The sequence below is a fragment of the Macaca nemestrina genome, chromosome 12, assembly GCF_043159975.1.
Source record: "Macaca nemestrina isolate mMacNem1 chromosome 12, mMacNem.hap1, whole genome shotgun sequence".
Lineage (NCBI taxonomy): Eukaryota > Metazoa > Chordata > Mammalia > Primates > Cercopithecidae > Macaca > Macaca nemestrina.
Genome location: NC_092136.1, coordinates 3900625 through 3921732, shown reverse-complemented (window position 1 = coordinate 3921732; position 21108 = coordinate 3900625). Strand labels below are relative to the sequence as shown.

Genomic DNA, 21108 nt, shown 5'->3' with positions numbered 1-21108 from the left:
GCCCAAAGGGGGCCTCGTCAACATCTAGTCTATCAGCTCCTAATGACCTCAGATCCAACCGTCCACCTTTAAAATAAACATTTTCTAATGCCACCCCTATGTTGCCAAGAAATACAATACACAGATATTAGAAACTTTCGGTATACCCACCCCCAATATAATTCCTTCTAACTGTTAAGGTGCAGACAAACCAAAAGAAGGACACTGTTTAAAACACAATTGTCTGCATCTCCATGTGAAATGCTCGCACCTACACAGATGGAGTGACCGTGAATGTGAAAACCACTAGTGCAGAATAAGCCGGTGACCCCCCTCCCACCAGCCCTGCTGCTTAACAGTGAAGTGGAGAAAAGCTCTTGGAAAAGTTTCAAATTAAAAGCCAGCACTGGAGAGTGCTGCTGTTAAGACGCTGCAGAACCCCCCACTGACAGCAATCAGAACACTGCACAACAGAAACAGCAACGAATCTCCCCATCGCACACACGGTGACCTGAGGGTTCCCAAGAGTAGATGAGAGCAGTCGGATGGGCTCAGGCATTAGTTTGCATTTTACGGGCGCTTTGTCCTGAGGGCCTGCTGCAGACACACAGCCACGTGGCACAGGCAGCTAAAACTCCAGGACGGCTGCCATCTTTCAGGCTGAAGGATTCAGGGGAAGAAATGCAGGCAACTGTAGGGGAACTGGGGAGTGAGAGGAAAGCCCTGGAGGGAGAAAAGCCGGAGGAAGGGAGTCCCCCGTTCTGGGTGTGCATCAGCAAAAGTCCCAGGCTGATCCTGAATCATGCATGTGTAGGACAGGCCCGAAGGAGTGGAGCAAAAGCTGAGTGATCTGAGGCTTTAACCACTGAAGGTGAGATGGAGCTTCCAGTCTGAGTCTAATCATAGTAACTGTCGGCTCAAACAAATCACAAACATTCTCCAGAGGAATATATCAGAACCCACCATCTACACAAGGTAATACTCACAATATCAAGCAAACAATCCAAAATTCCTGGGAAAATATGACCCATTCTCAAGAGAAAAGGCAAGAGATAGCAGGCTTGAGATGGTGCAGATGCTGGAATTAGGAGGCAATGACTTTAATGCCACTATTGTAACTATTTCAACAAGGAAAGGTAAATGTGGTGAACATATATATATATTTTTTGAGGCGGAGTCTCGCTCGTCACCTAGGTTGGAGTGCAGTGGTGCGATCTCGCCTCACTGCAAGCTCTGCCTCCTGGGTTCACGCCATTCTCCTACCTCAGCCTCCCGAGTAGCTGGGACTACAGGCACCCGCCACTGCGCCCAGCTCATTTTTTGTATTTTGAGTCGAGTCGGGGTTTCACTGTGTTAGCCAGGATGGTCTCAATCTCCTGACCTCGTGATCTGCCTGCCTCAGGCTCCCAAAGTGCTGGGATTACAGGCGTGAGCCACCGCGCCCAGCCGAACATTTTCATAAATAGGAACCAAATGAAAATTTTAGAGTTGAGAAATACAATACCTCAAAAAATCCAATGGACAGTCTTACTAAGATAAAGGTGACAAAGAAAAGACTCAAGGAACTTGACAAATCAATGACTTTTGTCTCATCTGAAGAAGAAAGAAAAAAAGACTGAAAAAAAAAGACAGTGTCAGGGTTCCCAAGGACAGTATTACAAAAAATTTAAGGATTGGATAATCAGAGTCACAGAGAACAAGGCAGAAAAAAATATTTTAAGAAATAATAAATAGAAACTTCCCGAATTTTATGAAAGAAATGAATGTACAGATTTAAGAAGCTCAGCAAAAGCAGTTCTAGTTCCAGGGTAGATGGAGTACACACACCACACTCTGTTTCCCTAGTTAAGGCAGCTAGTAAACCTGGACAGATGCCGTTATCTGTGGAGTCTGAAAAATAAAGAGTAGCAGGCAAATTGGAGAAGAAAAGCAGAATTCCAAGTACCACTAAAGAAGCTGTGAGTTTTTTGACCCAGCCATCCCATTACTGGGTATATACCCAAAGGATTATAAATCATGCTGCTATAAAGACACATGCACACATATGTTTATTGTGACACTATTCACAATAGCAAAGACTTGGAATCAACCCAAATGTCCATCAGTGACAGACTAGATTAAGAAAATGTGGCACATATACACCATGGAATACTATGCAGCCATAAAAAAGGATGAGTTCGTGTCCTTTGTAGGGACATGGATGCAGCTGGAAACCATCATTCTCAGCAAACTATCGCAAGAGCAGAAAACCAAACACCGCATGTTCTCACTCATAGGTGGGAATTGAACAATGAGATCACTTGGACACAGGAAGGGGAACATCACACACCAGGGCCTATTGTGGGGAGAGGGGAAGGGGAAGGGATAGCATTAGGAGATATACCTAATGTAAATGACGAGTTAAAGGGTGCAGCACACCAACATGGCACGTGTATACATATGTAACAAACCTGCATGTTGTGCACATGTACCCTAGAACTTAAAGTATAATAATAAGAAAAAGAAGCTGTGAGTTTCCCATTTTTTCCCTTGGGGTGTCACTTGGCTGGGACTCAAAGGTAGCCTGAAAGTCACATGTGAATAACAAGTGTGGATAAAAAGAGCTTCAAGAAAAGGGAGCCCCAGGGTTCAGAGAACATGGGAGATCTTCCCTTTCATTCTTTATTGCATTTTCTCCCATCCACAGCCTCAAGCAATCCTGTGGTGGTGGAGGCTGGGCAGGCATCTAAAACTCCGGAGGAGGGGGATCCTTCTTTCTGGCCAGAGGAGCTGTGGTCCACATACGTGGAGGAATCTCCTTTGCTTTTGGCCTCTCTCTCTTTTTCTGCCACTTGACCATGGATGAAGATCCATGTGCAGTAAGTTTATGGCAAAGCAGGGAAATTAAGGTCCCAGTTTTTCATCCACAAGCCTGATAAAGGGGTCTCCATGGACATGGAAAATGTCAGGGAGACTGTAGTGAGGAGGGAGCAGAACAGGGATTGTGTGAAGCGGTAGATGAACTTCTAGGCTCAGCTCCAAGTTGTGCACAGGTGGATCTGACCTTAAACAGTGTATCAATGATATTGAGAAAAGAACTAAGAGATAAAAACCACCACCATCTCCAAGTTTGGCCAGTGTCTGTGCACATGTGGGGCAGATCTCAATTGCAAGCAAAGGGTTTTGAAGCTCATTTGACACTGGAAACACAACTCATAAAAGTCCTATAAAAGGAATTTGGGACTTGATCTCAACCAAGTGCTCAAGTTAACCTTTTCCATCAGGTTTAATCAAGACCCAGAGTATCTTAACAAAATATTCCAAACGTCCATGATACAGGCTTCATTTACTCAGCATACCAAGAACTAGAAACACACCAACTCTCAAGGGAAACAATATAAATGAAAAAAAAAATTACTAGATGTGTCAAAAGCAGAATGTAGAGAAGACAGAGAAAAAAATAGTGACCGTGAAGACAGATCCTTAGAAATTATCCAATCTGAACAAGTGGGAGAGAAAAGCACATAAACTTAATGAATTCAAGAGGCTCTATGCATCCTAAACAGGATTAGCTCAAAAAATCCATTCCCAAACATGTCAAAATCAAATTGCTGAAGACTAAACGTGAAAAAAATATACACTGAAAGCAGCTAGAGAAAAATGACACGTTTCATACAGAAGAACAACCAAGGGAATGACTGCAGATTCCTCATCTGAACCATAGCGGTCAGAAGGAAGTGGAACAGTATTTTTAAAATACTGCAAATGCAGGATTCTATACCCAGCGAAAATATCCTTCAGGAATAAAGGTTAAATCAAGACATTTTTAGATGAAGCAAAACCAAGAACATCTGCGGCCAGCAGGCCAACTTTAAGAGGAATGCCAAAGATAATGCTTGGAATGGAATGTACATGAAACCAGAAAGAACCTTTGAAAGTCAGGAATAAAGGAAGTACAGACAAAATGGGCAATATCTTTTAATAGACTATACTTTACTTCTTACATTCTTGAAAACATCTATGGTGGTTGAAGTAAACATTATTATATTTTATGACAGTACCTTCAATATATGTGGGTTTAATACACGTGATAGCTACACCACAAAATGGAGAGAATAAAGCAATCTATATGGTGGTAAGGTTTCCACGTTCTACTTGTAGTGGTAAAGCATTAAGTAAACTGTGAAAAGCTACATATGTGTATTGAAATACCAGACTAAATGCTTTAATGGAAAAAAAAAAAAAAAGCGGCCAGGCGCGGTGGCTCATGCCTGTAATCCCAGCACTTTGGGAGGCCGAGGTGGGTGGATCATGAGGTCAAGAGATCAAGACCATCCTGGCTAACATGGTGAAACCCCATCTCCACTAAAAATACAAAAAAAAAAAAAAAAAATAGCCAGGTGTGGTGGAGGTACCTACAGTCCCAGTTACTTGGGAGGCTGAGGCAGGAGAATGGTGTGAACCCAGGAGGCAGAGCTTGCGGTGAGCCAAGATCGTGCCACTGCACTCCAGCCTGGGCAACTGACAGAGACTCTGTCTCAAAAAAAAAAAAAAAAAAAAAAAAAAAAAAGCTATATAATTTTTTTAAAGCCTCCATAATTAAATTAAAATGGAAAAGTAACTAGTCAAATAGTAATCCAAAAATTATCAGGAAAGGAAAATAGAGAATAACATGCAAAGAAAACAAATGGAAAATAAATAAAATGGTAGACATAAATACCAACACATGAATAATAACATTAAATTTAAATGCTCTAAACACATCAAATAAAATAGATTACCAGATGGAGTTTTATTTTTTTATTTAAAAATCTGACTTGGGAGTGAATTGATCCGGGAGTTGACGAGGGCTGCAAAGGTGAGAAGTGAAGTCAGTGCCTCAGTTGCTGATCAGTGTGTGTTCTGTGTCCAACTCTTTTATCACCAAAAAAGAGAAGAAATATTGCAGTGAATGAAGATTCCTCTGCATTTTAGCACTGCTTTTTCAACTGTAGTTGGCTTTTGAATGAGGATGACAATGGAAGAGATGAAGAATGAAGCTGAGACCACATCCATGGTTTCTACGCCCCTCTCTGCAGTCATGTATCCTGTGTTTAAAGAGCTAGAACGAGTAAATCTGTCTGCAGCCCAGACACTGAGAGCCACTTTCATTAAGACTGAAAAAGAAAATCCAGGTCTTACACAAGACATCATTATGAAAATTTTAGAGGAAAAAAGTGTAGAAGCTAACTTCATGGAGTCCCTTCTTCGCATGGCAGCCGATGATATAGAAGAGTATATGATTGAGTGGCCAGAGCCAGAATTCCAAGACCTAAATGAAAAGGCACGAGCACTTAAACAAATTCTCAGTAAGATCCCAGATGAGATCAATGACAGAGTGAGGTTTCTGCAGACAATCAAGGATATAGCTAGTGCAATAAAAGAACTTCTTGATACGGTGAATAATGTCTTCAAGAAATATCAATACCAGAACCGCAGGGCACTTGAATACAAAAAGAAAGCATTTGTAAAGTACTCCAAAAGTTTCAGTGATACTCTGAAAATGTATTTTAAAGATGGCAAGGCAATAAATGTGTTCGTAAGTGCCAACCGACTAATTCATCAAACCAACTTAATACTTCAGACCTTCAAAACTGTGGCCTGAAAGTTGTATGTTAAGAGATGTACTTCTCAGTGGCATTATTGAACTGCCATTATCTGTAAATTTTAAAGTTTGACTGTATAAATTATCAGTCCCTCCTGAAGGGATCTAATCCAGGACTCTGAATGGGATTATTGCCATCTTACACCATATTTTTGTAAAATGTAGCTTAATCATAATCTCACACTGAAGATTTTGCATCACTTTTGCTATTATCATTCTTTTAAGAATTATAAGCCAAAAGAATTTACGCCTGAATGTGTCATTATATAACATTCCTTAAAAGAATTGTAAATATTGGTGTTTGTTTCTGACATTTTAACTTGAAAGCGATATGCTACAAGATAATGTATTTAACAATATTTGTGGCAAATATTCAATAAATAGTTTACATCTGTTAAACATTTCTTTGCTTGAAAAAAATGTGTGTGTGTGTGTGTGTGTGTGTGTGTGTGTGTGTGTATACATATATATATATGATCAGAAGACCAAGACAACTTGGTGTAATGTCTAAAAAACTTCTAATGGGAGCTTGTCAGCAGTTTATCAAATAATAAAGAAACAAGAATTTCTATTTTTGTCCTTCATCACTTTGGACACAGACTAGTCAATGGAAATATTTTTGTTAATTATTACTTACAAGGTACTGAGTATTTTTATATGATTTCCAACCTGTTTTAAAAGACTTATGAGTAAGAGATGGCATTTTCTAGTGTTTCCGCACTATAATGTCACTTTTTGAACTCTTGTGACAAATGTAGATTTGACTCTTAAAAATTAAGCCTTTCGTATACTGGGCCCTCATAAGCTTTACACATTTCTTTTTCCCAAAAAATAGCCACAATTAATAGTACTTTGAAGCTATGTCAACGGTTGGATTGAAATTGTCATGAGTGTTAATATTCTATATACTCTTCAACTAGGTACAGTTTTATTTCACCATAGAGAAGTTTTAAGGAAATTATGTATCAAGCGTTCACGTTAAGTGGTTTCATTTTTCAATTATAAAATAAAGGGAAAAATCAGAAAAAAATTGACTTATTTATTATTATTATTTTTTTTTGTGGAGACGTGGTCTCACTTTCTTATCCAGGCTGGTTTTGAACTCCTGGCCTCAAGCAATCCCTCGCCCCTTGGCCTCTCAATCAGGTGGACTTTCAGAAAACTACCCAATGACAGGCAGTCTATAAGGAATCAAATTTATGTATAACAACATAGGGAGGTTAAAAACAAAGAGATAGAAAAAGATATATACACACTAATACAAAGAAAGCTAGAGCTGGTATATTAATATCAAAGTAGTCTCAAGTACAAGGAAAATTGCCAGGGATAAGTAGGAACGTTGAATAATGATAAAAAAAATCAGTTCTCCAAGAAGACATGCCAGTCCTGAATAACCTAACCAGTATAATAATACCTAATGCCAGCATAAACCTACAACCTAACACTGGAACTTCAAACTACATGAAGCAGGCCGGGTGCGGTGGCTCAGACAAGTAATCCCAGCCCCTTGCGGGGAGCCGAAGCAGGTAGATCACCTGAGGTCAGGAGTTTGAGACCAGCTTGGCTAACATGATGAAATCCTACCTATACTAAAAAAATAAAATAAGCTGGGTGTGGTGGCAGGTTCCTGTAATCCCAGCTACTTGGGAGGCTGAGGCAGGAGAATCACTTGAACCCAAGACATGGACGTTGCAGTGAGCCAAGATCATGCCACTGCACTCCAGCCTGGGTGACAGAGTGAGATTCTGTCTCAAAACAAAACAAACAACAAGCACAAAGCAGAAACTGACAGATCTGTTAAAAAAAAAAAAAAAAAAAGGACAGGCACACAATGATACTGGAAAATTTCCACATTCCCATGCTCTCGGCAATCAACAACAGAGGACAAGTCAGCAAGGCTATAAACACTTTAAAATACCATCAAAAGGACCGAACTGACCTTTAAAGAACACCGCACTCAACAATAAGGAGCATAATATACGTTCTTTTCAATATCCACAGATTATTCATCAAGATAAACCACAGCCGGAGTCAAAAAAATAGAAAAAGAACAAAATCAACTCAAAGCATGGACAAGGAAGAAAATAACAAAATAAAGACAGCCATCAATAAGCTAAAAGCACAGGGAGAAAGGAGAAAACTTAATGAAGCTCAAAGGTAGTTCTTTGAAAAGATCAATAAAATTGATAAAATTTTAGTAAGACTGACAAAGAAATAAAGAGAGAAGACACAAATTACTAAAAGAGATGGTATCAATACAGGGTCCACTTTAAACAGATAATGAGGAAATACTATGAAGAAGTCTAAGATAAATTTGACAATTTACGTAAAATAAACTGATTCTCTAAAAGTTGCAAAACTTCCAGAAATCTCCTAGGAAGAAAGAGATAAACTGTCTTACATCTATTAAAGATATTTTGTGTGTGTGTGTGTGTTTGAGACAGAGTCTCACTCCGTTGCCCAGGCTGGAGTGCAGTGGTGCAATCTCAGCTCACTTCAACCTCTGCCTCCTGGGTTCAAGTGATTCTCCTGCCTCGGCCTCCTTAGTAGCTAAGATTACAGGTGTGCGCCACCATGCCTGGGTAATTTTTGTATTTTTAGTAGAGACGGGGTTTCACCATGTTGGCCAGGCTGGTCTTGAACTCCTGACCTCAGGTGATCCACCCGCCTCGGCCTCCCAAAGCGCTGGGATTACAGGTGTGAGCCACTGCGCCCGGCGCGCAAGCGGCCTTCTTCCTGGGGTATCCACCCTCCAGGGGCTTCCTGCAGAAAAGAGTGTGTGCAGGGGGCGTCCCGGACCCCTCATCCCATCCCTGCGCCGTGAGCGTCCAACCTCTTGGCCTCTCTGGTGCTCTGTGGGAACCCAGGCAGAGCCGGTGGTTTTCCAGGAGCGTCCCCGGCCCTGGCCCCGGTCTGCAGTGGGGGCAGTGGGACCACAGCGGAGATTCTGGGCGCAGGGCCCGGCAGGTTCTCCTGGGAACCCGCCTCCCTCGCGCGGAAGGGACTTGCTCCTGGAGGCCGCCGTCGGCGCCGCACCCCGCGGCTGCCATCTAGTGGCCACGAGCGGAGACGCGGGGCAGAGAGTCCGCTCCTACCAGGCGAGCCATGGGCCAAGGGAGGGAGCACACCGGGCCAGCAGGTCCCCCAACGCCGCGGCTTCCGGAAGGGCCTCCCAGTGCGGGGGCCATCGTGGGGCCACTTTTGCATCACTCTCTGATTGTTGGAAATACAAGTTTATTTCCATCTTACAGGATGGCTTTCCGTTGCCCAGCTCTTGAATACCCAGCCCTCCCAGCTATGCCTGTGCAGGAAGTCAAGCCTGTGACTTAGCCACTTCACCCAGCCCCAGGCCCTGCGGACGTCCTGGGGCTGAGGGCCTCTGCGATCTTGGGGAGATGGCCCTGCTGTTCTGAGCTCGTTTCCTCACTGGCCGCAGCAGGTTCAGGGTGACAGCTGCAGCCCCTGGGTGAGCAGGTGCAGGAGACATCCCCAGTTCCCCCAGACACAGGTTCCCACAGCAAGGCAGAGAACCTTCCAGACCCCAGGCAGAAGGTCTCTCTTCTACCCTCCAGCCAGGGAATGCTCCTTTCCTGAATGTCCAGGCTCTGATGGGAAACCTTGAAGGCACATTTGCAGAAATGGGGATAATAAGGGTTCCAGGAGCACTCACTGATCCTGGGGGCTGGGCACTGTGCTGGGCCTGGGATAGATGGCAGGTGAGCCAGAGAAGAGCCCCGGTTAGCAGGCGAAGTCTTCACGCTGCCTGACACAGAGCACACCCTCTGTCCTTGTCGCCCTCTCCCAGGAACAGGCATCTGAATCCACTGCCCCCTGCACACTCCTTCCCTCCAGCTGTATGGGCAGGGGCTGTGGCTACCTCTCTAACTAGTCTCACAACCCATACTGCCCTCTCTGGGGTCCAGGCAGGTTCCACAGCATCATGCTGGGTCCTGCTTTCTGCCACTAGCAGGGGGAGGTGGGGAGGCTTGGAGCTGCTGAGGGCAGGGCCTCAGTTGCACACTCTGGGGACCAGGCAGCCCCACACCCCTATCATCTCAGTCGCCACGCAGCCTTGAACATATTCTGACATACGGAATTTCGCTTTGTAAGCTGCTTTGTGTTTCTGAGAATGTGTCCTCTAAGCTCACCTTTACACAGATCTGCAGCTTCTCTTATGTAGACCAGCACAGCATGTTACGAAAGAGGCCGGATACATAGAGCAGACCCTGGGCTCAGACCCAGGCTCCAAATCTCCTGGGCCAACCGCTCCACCTCCCCAGGCCCTCGTGCCCACGTCTGCAAAATGGGGCACTAGTGGTTTCCATCACATTGGACGTTTGGCAAGGATTATGGAGGGGAGTCGTGTGAAGGTCAAAGGCTGGCAGGTAATAAATGCTTAATAAATGTAACTATTCTTATTTTTATTCCTCCATGCGTCCCTTTAGCAGACAACTATCTACTGAGCCCCTGCCCTGAGCAGGAGAGGCAGGGAGCGGGAGGGTTAACAGCAGTGTTAGGAGCTGGACTCCCTGGGTTTGAATCCCAGTTCTGCCACTTATGAGCTGGCTGACCCTGAGTAAGGGGCTTGCACTCTCTAGCCTCAGTTTCCTTATCTGTAAAAAGGGATAACAACCACATCAACCCACGCAGATAAGAGTGAGCACAGCAGGCCTGTGGCTGCTGCCCTGAGAAAATCCTGCCTGCAGGGCTGGCCCCTAGCTGGCATCTGGCAGCTGAAATGTCCCCTACATGGAGAGGCCTGGACACCCAGCCCTGCGGCAGCAGCTCCCATGGCGTGTTGAGCCAACATTGTGGTTTATGCAAGCAAAACTCCAGCTTTCCTGCCAGGAGTTGGGAATTGTGGCACGTGCCAGGCAGAGGGTGCCTACGTGACGGGCTTCCCTAGGGAGGAATATTTCATACATGTGGCTGCATTTTTTCCTGGTGGGTGGGGAATGTGCTGTGTCCCCTCGCAGGAGAGAGGAAGGAGGGGGGCTTCAATCTGCCCATGGATGCCTGCAGACTCCGCCTGAGCTGTGGCACTCTTATAAACCTTAGACAAGAGGATGATTCTATATCGAGTCCTGTGAGTCCTTCTAGAGGATCCCAGAACGCGTGGGTGGGGTCCCCCGACACACCATCTCATAAGCCTGCAGGAGTGGCCCAAATGATCCCAGACCGGGAGGCCTGGACGACAGACATTCATTCTCTCAGTTCTGGAGGCTGGAAGTCTGAGATCACAGTGTCTGTAGGGCGGGCGCCTTCTGGAGGTGAGAGACAGGACTAGCTGGAATTTCCTAGGCTGACTAAGAATCCCTAAGCCTAGCTGGGAAGGTGACCACAGCCATCTTTAAACACGGGGCTTGCAACTTAGCTCACATCCGACCAATGAGATAGTAAAGAGAGCTCATTAAAGTGCTAATTAGGCAAAAACAGTAGGTCAAGAAACAGCCAATCATCTATCGCCTGAGAGCACAGCGGGAGGGACGATGATTGAGATATAAACCCAGGCATTCGAACTGGCAACGGCTACCCCCTTGGGGTCCCCTCCCATTGTATGGGAGCTCTGTTTTCACTCAATTAAATCTTGCAACTGCACACTCTTCCGGTCCGTATTTGTTACAGCTCGAGGTGAGCTTTCACTCGCCGTCCCAGACCCGCCCTTGGCTTCCACCCCTCCAGATCCGGCAGGGTGTCTGCTGCACTTCTGATCCATCAAGGCAGGGCCCATTGCTGCTCCCAGTGGAGCTACAGGCTCGCCATTGTTCCCGTGTGGGCTAAGTGCCTGGGGTTCATCCTAATGGAGCTGAATAGAGCTGTAACACTCACTGCATGGCCCAAGATTCCATTCCGTGGAATCCGTGAGGCCAAGAACCCCAGGTCAGAGAACAAGAGGCTTGCCGCCATCTTGGAAGCCGCCCGCCACCATCTGAGGAGCTCTAAGAACAAGGACACCCCCCCGCCCCCTGCCGGTAACAGAGGCTCCCAGGAAGAATCTGCCCCAAGCCTCTCTCCCAGCCTCTGGGTCTGCTGGCATCCCTCAGCAGTCCTTGGCTTGTGGCCGTATCCCTCCAACTTCTGCCTCCATCTTCACATGTGAGAGCTAAGCCCCCAACTGACTGGACCAAGGGGACACCACAGAAGCCTTAAAAACTGAGTTCTGGCAGGGCGTGGTGGCTCACGCCGGTAATCCCAGCACTTTGGGAGGCTGAAGCAGGCAGATCACTTGAGGTCAGGAGTTGAAGAGCAGCCTGGCCAACACGGTGAAACCCAGTCTCCACTAAAAATACAAAAATTAGCCGGGCATGGTGGCAGGTGCCTGTAATCTCAGCTACTTGGGAGGCTGAGGCAGAATTGCTTGAACCCGGGAGGTGGAGGTTGCAGTGAGCCCAGATGGCACCACTGTACTCCAGCCTGGGCTACAGAGCAAGACTCCATCTCAAAAACAAAAAATGAAAAAGCAAAACGGAGTTCCAACCACGATGGGACGGGAGGTTGGGCACATCTTACTATGCTGCTCCCTGTTGAGGTTTAGCCACAACTGGCCAGCGTTAATGTTAAAGGAGAGATTGTGAGACTGATGGAATGGGCTCCTGGTGGCAATAAGAGACCAGATTGTAAGCAATACCTAAGACTGTGTGAGGTGAGGGTGAAATCACACATACCCCACATTTAAATAAACTGAATTCTGGCTGCCATAGGGCTTTTCTCTTCCTCTAGCTGCCAGCAAGCCCTGGCTTTGGGATGGACGACAATCAAACCATCACAGCCCCACCAGATGCTGATAACTGACCCCATTCCAGCAGCTATAACTATAACTGTGATTGGATAAGAGGCCGATTTCAGTAGCTTTCTCTTGATAAGAAACTGCTGGCCAAAGACAAAGGCATGGGATGGCTTCTACCTTGGAGCCTCCAGTGGGAACCCACCCTGCAGACACCTTGATTTCAGACTTCCAGCCTCCAGACCTGTGAGAGACTGGCTCTGGCTGGTTTACAGAGGCTGCACACCGAGCTTTACGTTCCTGCTTCACCTTTTGACATACAGAGCCTGACTGTAATGCCTTTAAATGTGAAGCCTCCACCCCAGGTGAACATGGGACGCATGTAACATGCATGTGTGCTCAGTGCACGTGTCAGGACCTGTTTTGCGAATATTCACAGCTCCTCCTGTAACCTGCTGAGTATGCTTAACCCGCCATAACCTTAGCCAATGCAGTCAGCATGAAGCCCCGTTCCACCCTCCCCTCCTTGAAGCGCCTGCCTCTGGTTTTGGCTAGAGGCCCACTTCCCAGCTCGCAGGTTGTAACCCTTTCTAATAGTCTCCTTTCTAAATTTATAAATCGTGCAATTCTTAAGCTGACACGCGACTTTCTGCTCCCCGCCTTTGTTCCCCCTCTCTTCTCTTCTAAGGTCACCTGCCATTGGATTTGGAGGCCATGATAATCTGAGATCTCATCTCAAGATCCTTAACTTAATTACATTTGCAAAATTCGCAAAAATGCTTCCCCCCGCCCAAATAAGGTCCGACTCACAGCACCTGGAGGTTAGGATGCATGCTGGTCATGGGGGGGCCAACCTTCAGCCTGAGACAGGGTCCTCGAGGGGACTCAATGAATCCCCACCCTACAGCGCTGTGGGAGGGTGCGGCACAGGGAGCAGCTTCAGAAGGCTCCATGGTGGCTGCTCCCCTGAGCACTGCACACCTGTCCCTAGGCGGTGGCCTGGGGGCTTCCAGCTGCAAGGCAGTTGCTGAAGCTGCAGGTACCCCAGGAGCAAATGAAGGGATTAACCTGGAGGGTGGTAGTCGGGGTGGGAAGGCTCCTGGGAGGAGTGACCTGTGGGGTGGAGACTGGAGGATGAGCAGAGCCAGCAGAAGGCGGGTCCAGAGCCGTGTTTGCAAGGCTGCAATGTGGGAGGTGACAGTCCCCTGGAGGATGTGCTGAGGGGGCTGCAATGCCCAGGGGCGGTGGTGGAGGTGCCGGCCTTCCAGGCTGCAGGTCGGGTGGGAGAGGCACCACTGGGAGGAGAGGGTGGGACCCTCCTCTATTAGTGTGCTGGGTCTCTGGACAAATGAGACAAAGACATCCGCTGTGGACTGAATGGCGTCTCCTGCCCGCAAATTCAAACATTGAAACCCAAACCTCTAACAGGATGGTATCTGGTGATAGGACCTTTGGGAGGTGACTGGGGTGAGATAAGGTCATGAGGGTGGGGCCTCCATGATGGGATTCGTGCCCTTACTAGGAGAGATAGGTCAGTCCCAGTCTTTCTCTCCTTTGGCCACACGAGGGAGGTGTCCATGAGCCAGGCAGGCTCCCTGACCTGGGACTTTCACTCTCCAGCACTGTGAGAAAATTGATTTCTGCTGTGTGAGCCCCAGTCTCGACTATGTTTTGTTTCAGCAGCCTGAGCTGAGGCATCAGCCTTCCCCAGACCCACAGAACGAGGCACCACGTCTGTGTGGGATGATGATGATGGTGAAGGGTGTCCGATGAGGGACGCGCCTCGACGGGTCTCCTGACTCATCCTGGATGCAGGGCTGTTCCCCCCACATTCTGGAGAAGACTCCAAAACCCTCCGGAGTGTGGGGCTTCCCCGGCTTTGCTGTGTGTTCCAGTCCCTGGGGGTCTTGTCAGCAGGTGGGCTCCATTCGGTAGGTTCTGCATTCCTAACAAGCCCCCAGGTGGCCATGCCCATGCTGCGCTCCATGGTCCACGTTGAGTGGCAAGATCCTCACAAGTGGCCCTTGATCTCAGTCGTCCTCGTGCAGATATCCCCAAACCCGAGCTGCTCCGGAGGGCTTTTTCAAGCACAGAGCTTTGGATTCCAGGGTGGAGCCTGGGATTCTGCATTCCTAGCAAGTTCACGGCTGCTGCTGCTGGTCTGGGCATCCAGCTGGAGCAACACTGTGCAGGTGGCTCTCAGCGCCAGTGGCTTTTCTCAATGACTGCTGCCCCGGCCCCGCCCACTCCATCAGCATCTGCGGCCGTGGGGTTCTTTTTGCAGTGCCCCAGGGATTCAGAGAACCCCTGACTTCGCTCCTGCTCTCTTTCCCTCCATCTGCCAAAGCTCATCTCATGAATATTTCATCTTTGAAGGAGATAGAACAGAGCAAAGCTCCAACAAAGCAAAACCTAAGCCAACGCGGTAGTTCTCAAAATTCGGCGGTTTTACAAACGTGGCCTGAAATTAGCTTATTTTTAAGCTGAAGGAAAATGGGGCCCATGTTAATTGCCGACCTCCCAAGTGTTCTGGCTGGAGAGAGAAGTTCTCCCTGGGTGGGTACCGTTAGTGGCATCCAGGGCCCCCAGGCCAGCAGGATGCAGAGAAAATGAGACAGAATGTCAGTGGCGGGGGCACCTCTTTTGGAGTATTCTGGAGTTGGTGGGCAGCTGGTCTGAGGGCCATGGTGAGAGTCTCCTATCAGGGTTTCTGTGGTGCCAAGTGTCCAGGTGCCTGGAGACCACTCCAGGGTACTGCCCCTCCAGTCCAAGCCCAGCCAATGGGTGACAAGACTGACGCTCCAGCACAGAGGTGCACAGACCCCAGGCCCCAGGTCCACAGAGCCCACAAGCAGTGGAGGTCATAGCTCCTTCCTCAGTATGAGCCATCTGGGTGGCCTAGTGTCTACCTTAGGGCAGGTGTCCCTGGGTCCTTTCAGGTAAGCCACATTCACCTGGTAAGGCATGAGGTGAGGGGCCTTAAGGCCACCTGACCCTCTACAGCGGCCACCTGAAATATGTGCCCTCATTTCACCCTGGAGGAGGAGGGAAGCACAGACAGGTGGTGGCCTTGTTACAGAAACTCAGAATGGAGGCGGGAGAGATGCTGTGCTTTTCAAAGTCATGGCTGGTGGCCAGGCCACGTGATGGGAGCACGCTCACCTGCATACCACCATGAGGCCCGGCCACACTGCATTTCCACCTGGGCACATCCCTCCCAGCCACTCCAACTCCTCCCCAACTCCCCACTTTCCCCGACAGGGAGCTTGACCTGAAGGAGCAGGGTGTGACAAGGGAACTCACTGGCTCTGCGACCTGGAACAAGTCACTTAACCTCTCTGAGCCTCAGTTTCTTCATGTGGAGGATAGAGTGAAAACCAACTGGCCTTGGAGGGTGGGTCTAAGTTACAACAGGCGCATCCCAACGAACAGCAGTGATGAAGCAGCTGCCACGCACAGCAGCCAAGTACACAACAATCCTTGAGACGGGGCCGTGGGATGGGAACTCCTGTCCGCATGGGACAGCGGGGGACACAGGGGCACAGAGGGTTCACTGGCAGGGGTGCGGCTGCTTCAGAATAACTGTGCTGCCCTGAGGATTGGGTGAGTGGATGTGGGTGAAGCATCAGGGCCTGGTTCTGCAGGGAAGTGGAGCAGAACTTGGACATTCTCATGACTCCCATGCCCTTCTGTGCTCTGGGCTGCTCGGGACCAGGCTGGGCTCACAGTGGTCAGTGAAAGGCCACCTACTGGAGCCAGCCTCATGAAGGGGGTGGGGGCCATGTGCTTTCGGGCCAACAACACCCACAGAAAGCACCCTGTGACCTGGACAACAGCATGCCTGGCTCTGAGCCTGTTGGACCATATGGATGCCCGACGCATAATGGTCTTCAGCGGACTGCAATAAAGAGCAGGCAGGCAGAATGCATTTGACAGGAGGGTGTCACCCCTAGAACCACACCCAGGGAGACAGAGAGGCCCGAGCCCCAGTGCAGGCTTACTCGAAAGAGAGACTCAGCTGTCCTGGGCCTCTGGTCACACTGTGAGTGGATGTGACTCAGCATCATCCACACTATTAAACCACTTCTTAAAAGGGTGAAATGTAAGAAAGTTAGAGGCTGACATGAAATCATATCACATTAAACTGCATGTATTTAATCAGAGCTGTGGGACTCACAGAGCAAAGTTTTCCATCACTCAAACTATCTGATTATTAAGTCATCCATATACCCGTCTATGCATCCACCCATCCATCCATCCACACATCAAGCCATCCTTTATCCCTCCATTCCCCTCTCTTTTATCCATCTATCCATTCACCCACCCACCCATCCATCCACATACCTACCCCTTCATCCATATATCCACCCATCCATCTACCCACCCACCCATGCATCCACATATGCATCCATCTATCACCCATCCATCCATCCAGCCAGCCAGCCAGCCAGCCATCCTTTATCCCTCCCTTCCACTCTCTCTTTTATCCATCTATCCATTCACCCACCCATCCATCCACATACCTACCTACACACCCATCCATTCACTCCTGCATCCACATATCCACCCATCCATCCACATATCTACCCATCCATCCATCCACCCATCCACCCACCCACCCATCCACCCACCCACACATCCACACATGCATCCATCCATCATCCATCCATCCATCCATCATCCATCCACACATCCATCCATTCACACATCAATCCATCCTTTATCCCTCCCTCCCTCCCCTCTCTCTTCTATCAGTCTATCCATTCACCCACCCACCCACCCATCCATCCACATATCTACCCACACACCCATCCATCCATCCATCCATCCATCCATCCATCCATCCATCCATCCACACATCAAGCCATCCTTTATCCCTCCCTTCCACTCACTCTTTTATCCATATATCCATTCACCCACCCATCCATCCACACACCTACCCACACACCCATCCATCCACCCATGCACCCACATATCCACCTACTCATCCATCCATCCATCCACCCACCCATCCATCCATCTACCCACCCATCCACTCACATATCCACCCATCCACGCATCTACATGCATCCATCCATCCATCCATCATCCATCCATCCATTCACATATCAATCCATCCTTTATCCCCCCTCCCCTCTCTCTTCTATCAATCTATCCATTCACCCACCCACCCACCCATCCATCCACTCACATATCTACCCACACACTGATCCACCTACCCCATGCATCCACACATCCATCCATCCATCCATTCATCCATCCACACATCTATCCATCCATTCACACATCCATCTGTGCTTTATCCCTGCCTCCCACTCTCTCTTCCATCCATCCATCCATCCATCCACCCACATATCCACCCACCCACTAATGCATCCACACGTGCATCTACCATCCACACATGCATTCATCCATCCATCATCCATCCATCCACCTACACATCTATCCATCCATTCACACATCCATCTGTGCTTTATCCCTGCCCCCTACTCTCTCTTCCATTCATCCATCATCCATCCATCCATCCATCCATCCATCCAGTTGGTCACATATTTATTAGCACCTGTTTTATGCCACGTTCTGTGCGGGGCAGGCACTGATGAATCAGAGAAGGTGTTACATATGACCCCTCTCCCAATAGATTCATAGGCCTAGGGGAAGTAATCCATTAATGAGAGACAAGTCACTGAACAACAGCCCAAGGGAAGAAGACTATACCAGTTCTGTTTTGATCGAGGAGAGAAGTGTCAGGGCAGGAAGTGGGGAGGTGCAGAACTGAGGTAGAAGGGAAGAGGGAGTTGGGCCTGCCTACCATCTATTTCCTGTTTCCTGGGGAAACATTATAGCCCATGTCTGTGTGCCAGTCTTTGTGCCCCGAGTGGCACGGCCAGCCCCCTCCAAAGATATGCATGCAATTCAGGTCTGGTCAAAGGGTTCATCCCACTCCCTTGGCCAGCATGATTGGGTTAGGGATGGGCAGTGATTCAAATCAGTCCAGTGACTGGGAAAGAGGCACTCTTGCTCTTGTGTGCCTACTAAAACAGCAGAATGCTAGCCTGGTGCTGCCAGTGACCACCTCCACACGGCATGGGGGAGTTCATACAGAGAACACCAGGGAGAAGAGACAGAATGAGAGCTTCCTAAGGCTCTCTGAGCACCTGGATCCAGCCAGGACTGAAGCTGTTATTCCTAAACTTAAAAGCCATTAAATTTCTGTTTGGCATCAGCCAGGATAGGCTTGCTTTCTGTCATTTGTAACTAAGTGTCCTTACTAATATGGCAAGGTATAGCCTCAGCAAAGAGATCCAGGAGGTCCCAAGACAGCAAGAACTCCCATGAGGCTCTGAAATCCCCTGCCAGAGACCCAGGGTGGCTGGTGTAACATTAAGCGGGCACAAATGCATCCGGGGCAAGTCCCTCCCCAGCTCAGGCTTCATTTTCCCCGTATGTGAAATAAGTTTTGTTTTCTCACTTAAAGCTTCCCAACGCTTTCCTTGAATGACATTTTATACCTTATATCCTGAACTGCTCTGAAAGTGGGAGGAAGTAGAGGACATCTGTATGGGGTGAGCACCTTGGAAATGGGAAGAAAGCCATTACCTAGGAGGTACTGTGACAGAGGTGACCAGCTGCCTACCCCAGTATCGGTTCTTAGCTTATTCACCCATAGCAGGTTATCTGGAATAAAGCCAACAGCTCAGCCTCCTTTGAGATGATGTTATGGCTGGTCGTCCATAATTGGAAGCAGAGTGGACAATATGTATGTCCTTAAAAGAGGGAACGTTTTCTTGAACCTTTCCCTCTTCCTCTATTGGAATGCAGATACAATGGCTGGAGTCTAAGCAGCCACCTTGAACTGCAAGGCAGCCTACGAAGGATGTTGGAGCAGCAAGAAAGGTGGAGGCCAGGTCCCTCTACATTTGAAGCCCTCGTATCAGCTCTGGATTGCTGCCCTCTGTCTTCTTTAATATGACAGAGAAATACGCCTCTGTCTCACGTAAGCCATGTTCTTTAGTTGTTTTTCTGTCACACGTGGCTGACGGGACTCTGAAGAGCAGCACGTCTTGGATACTCTGGCTGAGAGGAAGGAGAAGTCAGAGGGGAAGAAGGGGGTCTCTTCTTTCAAGACATGGATATTTGGATTTTTGTGTTAATTTGAAACCATCTTATCTGATGCTTTCCAATTACAGAACATTTCCCTCAAACACCTCCAGGCCCTGGTTTAAGTCGCTAAAATAGTTTCCACTCCTAAGCAACCGCATCAGGGGTTTAATCAAACAATAGAGCAGTGTACGTGGATATCAATGCCCCTCAGAACAGACGGGGCTGGAACGCTCCCTCTGCCATAACAGGTAGAGAGGGATCACTCCTCACTTGTTAAAATGTACCTGTCGATTTTCTTCTTGTTTCATAACAACTCCATTTTGTCACTCTAATTTTAGTGGCAATGTTTTTGTTCCAATCAGCGATCATTTTGGAAAAGTAGGCTGCTAGAAGAGCTCTTGGCATACAAAATGACAAGCAATTTTTAAACGGCATAAGACGGGTGATTTTTAACCACACGGAATTCTAAATCTATTTTGAGTTGGTTAGCGCTCCTTAGAAAATAACTAGCTGTCCGGGAGATGTGATGTCCACTCTGCTAGCTCTGGCGTGGCAGGCCTACTGTGTGCCAGGGGCGGACATGGGGAGGCATCAGACAGGGTCCCTGCCCCAAGGAGTTGCAGAGTGGGGACGCAGATGAGAGAAGCACAGATGGACATGGGCGCTGGGCTTTGGAACTGAAGGCTGGCTGCAGAGATGATGTTGGGCTAAGCATCTGGGAGAGCCTCACCTCTGCCTTCCAGCCCAGAGTCCTGCCCAGCCCCAGGAGAGGACCAGGCAGCAGCCAGACTGACCTCATTCTCTGGGCTCAAGAATCCAGAATGTAAGAAAGTTTGGCAGTTTCTCAAAAAGTTAAACACAGAGTTACCATATGAACCACCGATTCCACTCCCTGGTAGGCACACCCAAAAGAAGGAAAAACAGGTAAGCATATCCTTACACATGGACGTTCACAGCCGCACCACTCACAGATGGAGCCAGAAGGGTGGGAGCAACCCGAGTGTCCCTCAACAGATGAGCACATAACGAAACGTGGTCCACACACAAAAGGAAGTGCTATTCAGCCTTCAAAAGGAACGATGCACCACCACAACGCCACAATGTGGACGAGCCTCGAGAACAGGGCACTGAGGGAAGGATGCCAGTCACGAAGTCCACGCTGGAGGATTTCATTGATAGGAAATGCACAGGAAAGGGAGTCCGTAGCGATGGGAAGTAGATTAGTGGCTGCCAGGGTTGGGGGGCATGAGGAGTGACTGCTAAAGAGCATAGGGTTTCTTTTTGGGGTGATGGAAATGTCCTCAAATTAAATAGAAGTGACAATTCACAACTCCAGGAGGATCCAAATGCCACAGGATTTTGTACTTTAAAATGGTTAATGTGAATTTCGCCTGAATTAAAACACAAAAGCCTTCCAGAATGGTCTGCTAGGGCTCAGATATGCCGTGCTGCCCTTCCCTCTGCTTCTTGCAGTCAGGTCACCACCAGGGGTCCTCTGGGTCTCCCCTGCCTGACTCTGCAGGGATCTGTGCAGTAAGGTGGGGCAGGGTGCTAGAAACACCCAGACCCCCTTCAGATCCAAGCTGGCCACTTTCTAGCTGGGGTAGGGGTCTGAGGATGTTGCTGAACTTCTTGGAGACTCAGTTTCCTTCTTGGTAAAGCAGTAATAGCTGCACAT

General features: G+C 48.2%; 1 protein-coding gene and 1 pseudogene across 8 annotated transcripts in view; one reads left to right on the top strand and one right to left on the bottom strand.

Moving 5' to 3' along the window:
- The window catches only part of LOC105469739 (SH3 and multiple ankyrin repeat domains 2), a 666868-nt gene that overhangs the window by 286003 nt on the left and 359757 nt on the right, over nt 1-21108 (bottom strand). The window lies entirely within an intron of this gene.
- On the top strand, nt 4790-5848 carry LOC105469736 (programmed cell death protein 10 pseudogene; annotated as a pseudogene).